The following is a 5,000-nucleotide window of genomic DNA, read 5'->3' as shown; positions in this document are numbered from 1 at the left end:
TATTTGGACGGCCTGTGATTCAATAGTTTTCCTTCCATTCCAAAGCAGGACGTTATTATTATTTTATCATTAATATTGCTGGATTTGTTGCTCCTCGTGAATGTAATTCCATACTTGAAAGGCTAAGGCGGCAGGTACTTTGCTAAGGGAGACTAACAAGACTATGATACAGGTGTATGAAAGAAGAAAAATCATATTCTGATTCCCTATAAAATATCATTTATTTAAATATGTATATATATGCATATATATATAATATATATGTATATATAAATATACATTACTATATATATATACACATAAATATGCTATAGTTATATATCTATATAATATATATATATATATATATATAGAGTGAGAGAGAGAGAGAGAGAGGACGAGAGAGAGAAGAAGAGAGAGAGAGAGAGAGTATATACATACATACATACATATCATATATATTATATATATATATATATATATATAGATATATATATATATATATATATATATAATATACATACGTATCATTATATATATATATCTATAATATATATATATATATATAGTATATATATATACATACGTATCATATATATATATATATATATATATATATATATATATATATATATATATATATATGTATTATATATATATATATATATATATATATCTATATATATATATATGGGTCACATCACTTACCGTGATTCATATGCATACATCGAGCTACAACTGTCCTTTACTATCTAAGTTCGCTCTACCTTCGGAATTAATACATTTTCATATATGTTAACCGAAGGGGAGTTTTTTTAGTCGATAAGAAATTCGTCGGATTACGGGCGCGAACCCAACAAATTCAGGTTCGATGGTTCCCGCGCCCGTGAGCAGACAAATTTCTTATAACAACTAAAAAATTCCCCTTCCGTTAACATATATGAAAATATATTTAATTCCCGAGGGTAGAGCGAATTAGATATTAAAGGGCAATTGTAGCTCAATATATATATATATATATATATATATATATATATATATATATATATATATAAATCTATAAAACTCTCTGCAGACCGTTAATTAACCAGATATAGTACATTATTACATAAACTTAATCTCTCTGACCATTGAATAACGTATTACATTATTCCATTAAAGCATCCCCCATCTTTCTTTTATTGCCTGCACCTGCCTCTCATTCTGTCCATCTTCCTGCCTGCCAATCTCTCTGAAACACTGGAGGCAGACGGTGCGCCGAATATACTGCAGAATGAATGGCCTTAGACTCTTCCTCCCCCTCCTCCCGAAGACTACCACTCACAAAGACTCCACTCGGCCCTTGATGCCATGTAAATGAGATCTGGATAGTGAAGCAGTTGGTGAGTACAAGAGGTAATTAGCCTCTTCGTTCATCTTGTCTCTCTCGTCTCTCATAATTCGTTGCTTAATTTTGATGCGGGTGTTTCAATGTGGTATGCTTGAGGTCGTGGTTTGCATGCGGGTTTTGGTTTTGATTTTAAAGCCGTGTTGTTGCGCCAAGTTTGATCAGGTTCGTGTTTTTTAATTAGTTTTCCTTTTTTTATGATGAAGTATCTTCTATTCTTTTTATTAGTCCTGCCTTACTAAAGAATAGCACTTTGTATATAGGGGGAGATTTATCCTCGTGTTAATGTTTTTTTAATTTTTATTTTGATAGTACTTTAAGATGATGAGACTTTGAATCATTATTTTTTCATATAATATATATATATATATATATATATATATATATATATATATATATATAATATATATATATATATATACACACACAGAGTGAGGGTTGAAAAACATTTAAGACACGACCTGACGTGTTTTTCTGATGACCAATCATTACATACCGCCTTCTGTTTAAATAGGCTTATAAGAAAGAATTTTTCGCATTGCTTTTGAAATAGAAAATTAAACCTCGGTAGCATTAGTTATCATGGAGTTTTATATTTAAATTTTTATCGATATCTGGGTTTACGACAGAGATGTGTCTGCAGGTAAACAACATAAAATCCGTGTGAGTATTATATTCCTGTGTTAATTCCTTCAACTATCTACCTTTAATAATAAGATCCGAGTGGATCTTTCTTGTTTGCCCGTCAAGGGTTGGGGTGGGGTAGGTAGGAGATCGGGAGAGTAGGGGAGACATGACACATCCACCCTGCTGCAACCCTGTTTGTCCGCACCGGGTGGGGGCGGAGTAGGTCAGGGATCTGGAGAGTAGGAGAGACATAACGAGCAGCGCTGGGTACCAGCGCAGCGTAGCGCGCGCCATCGAGCTCGTTTTATATAATCACAATCATTACGCAATCTTTTTTTGGTCATATAAATGTTAGGACATTTTGATGAACACCAAGGTGATTTTTTTTTATTGCGAAATATGTTCACATTTCAGTACTGCAACACTCACATTTTACATTTTCACGCATATATCCACGTACTTTATTGGGGCAGTCTCTCTCTGTTAAATCACTTTTAAACAGCAGCTCTAGAACAAGAATTAGAACCTTATGCTGAAGCTTCTCAATCGCATCAATGAATAATATTGTGTTCAAAATAATGCCAGTGTTGAAAAATACCCATGAGTGTTGAAATGGAGAACCCCATCCACACTTATGTATGATTACAAATATATTTAAAGATAAATATATACAAAGAGCTTTCAGGAACCTGTCCGAATATCTCTTTTCGACTAAGAAGGGGAATAAAACAGATACCCGAGAGCTTTCTGTAAACATTTATTTCTAAATATACTTGTACCTAAACAAAAACTGTGGATTTGTTTCTCCTATGTCAGTGGTGTTGAAAAGAGCTGCGAAATTCAGCAATGTAGTATTTTCCGTATCATTTTTTTGTGGTTGGTTTCGTGTATCAGAGATTTTATGAATTCTCAAGATTAACTGAAGGATAAACTTATACGTCTTGCGTATGATTGGTTGCCTCTGAAGAAAAATTAAGTTTGTTGACTCTTCTATCAAAGGTTCGGGTTACTTTGGCTTGTGTTATCTATGCGTCACCTACTCCGAGGTACTAAACATGGCGGAAGCTCCTAGGGACGCTGTGTTCTAGGCCAGCCCCTTACGACGCTTCTGATTGGCTGTTGATAAGCCAATCACAGGGCTGGCAACTCTCAGTCTCTCTCGAGAGTTCTCATGGGTAGGATCTATGTTCCACCTCTCCTGAAAGACGTATCCCTCAGGAGAGATGGAACATACATCTTACCCATGTGAACTCTCGAGAGAGACTGAGAGTTTCCAGCCCTGTGACTGGCTTATCAACAGCCAATCAGGAGCGTCGTAAGGGGCTGGCCTAGACATCAAATACGCGGTTGATGTGAATCTACTCTAGCCCCTCAGGGATCAAAGTATTACAACACCCATTCCTTCCTGTATTGTGTGATCGACAAATTTCATATTAATAAACGATATCTTCGTGGGGCCAAAGCAGCACCAAAGGGTCTTTGTCTTGTGTTTGCTATTTTGAGATTCATGAGACATGTTATCTTAAAGAATAATAATTTATAACAATAAAACCTTTTTAAAGTAGCCCTGCAAATACCCCCTGACGAGGAACTTATTAAGTGGAGCCTTAGGAGAACATTTTATATTCCAAGTTGAATTGAACTGAGAGATTAAAGCTCTTTATGTCTTCATTATTAATATTTTGCTTTTCAAGGCTGATTTTAAATAATAACTGAATATTTATGTTTTTGTTAAAACAAAAGCTGAAAATATGAGGAGCACTCCATGTCGGTTATTTTATTAACATTTAGATTTTAGACTCTGATGTCACATTCGTCATATATCTATAAATGAAAGTAGGTCGGAAAAAAACAAAAACACTTATCCAGAACGAAAGTGTTTAGCGATGTAGAGAATGGCGCACCGAACTTATTCATTAATTAATATCCCGGGAACGTATTATACGATGTTAATTTTCTAAAGATGATCTAATCACATTTTAAATTCGCTCAATTTTCTAAGGATGCTCTAATAGCACTTAAACTCACTCTTAATTTTCTAGGGATGCTCTCAATCACATTTTAAATTCACTTAATTTCTTAAGGATGCTCTAATAGCACTTAAATTCACTCTTAATTTTCTAAAGATACTGTAATCACATTTTAAATTCACTCTTAATTTTCTAAAGATACTGCAATCACATTTTAAATTCACTCTTATTTTTCTAAGGATGATCTAAATCACGTTTTAAATTGATGATCTGATCGCATCTAAATTCACTCTCAATGCTCTAAGGGTGCTCTACTAGCACTTAAATTCACTCTTTATTTTCTAAGGATGCTCTAGTAGCACTTAAGTTCACTCTTAACTTTCTAAGGATGCTTTAATCGCACTTGAATTAACTCTCAATGTTCTAAAAGGATGATCTAATCGCACTTAAATTCACTCTCAACTTTCTAAGAATACTCTAATAGCACTTAAATTCACTCTCAACTTTCTAAGAATACTCTAATAGCACTTAAATTCACTCTTAACTTTCTAAGGATGCTTTAATCGCACTTAAATTAACTCATTGTTCTAAGGATGCTCTAATCGCAATTAAATTCATTCGTCTATGATTCAGTGGTAATATGGCTGCCTTCAGTACCCAGAACGAACTCATGGATCCGCTCGCACATAATCACAACAACCTCCCCGAGGATGTCGTGCAACTGGAACTTCAGTAGTTCAAGCAAACGTGCAATACATTACTATCCTAATACCAGTCTCCTTGCAGTTTAATGCATTTTTATCCATTTTTCATTTTATCAATTTATTTCTCCTTTAATAAGTGGGGTCTCTTCTTTCTGTATTGGCCTATACCTCGCCTTACTTCTTATTGACGAACACCACATTCTTTGGAAGTTTGAATTTCAAGTCTGTGGCCCCTGTGGGATTGTTCCACATGGATAGGTTTCATCTACTGAATCACAATAACAATAATAATACTGTAATTCCCAACACCCGAAGCTCATGCAATACTTTCTT

The 5,000-nt window shown here is 34.3% G+C and overlaps 1 protein-coding gene across 1 annotated transcript in view; it reads right to left on the bottom strand.

The window, feature by feature from the left end:
- The window catches only part of LOC135223725 (glutamate receptor ionotropic, kainate 2-like), a 119,616-nt gene that overhangs the window by 45,144 nt on the left and 69,472 nt on the right, over window positions 1-5,000 (bottom strand).

The sequence above is a fragment of the Macrobrachium nipponense genome, chromosome 10 (assembly GCF_015104395.2).
Source record: "Macrobrachium nipponense isolate FS-2020 chromosome 10, ASM1510439v2, whole genome shotgun sequence".
Taxonomy (NCBI): Eukaryota; Metazoa; Arthropoda; class Malacostraca; order Decapoda; family Palaemonidae; genus Macrobrachium; species Macrobrachium nipponense.
Note: the sequence above shows the minus strand (reverse complement) of the source record. Positions and strands in the feature narration are given on the sequence as shown.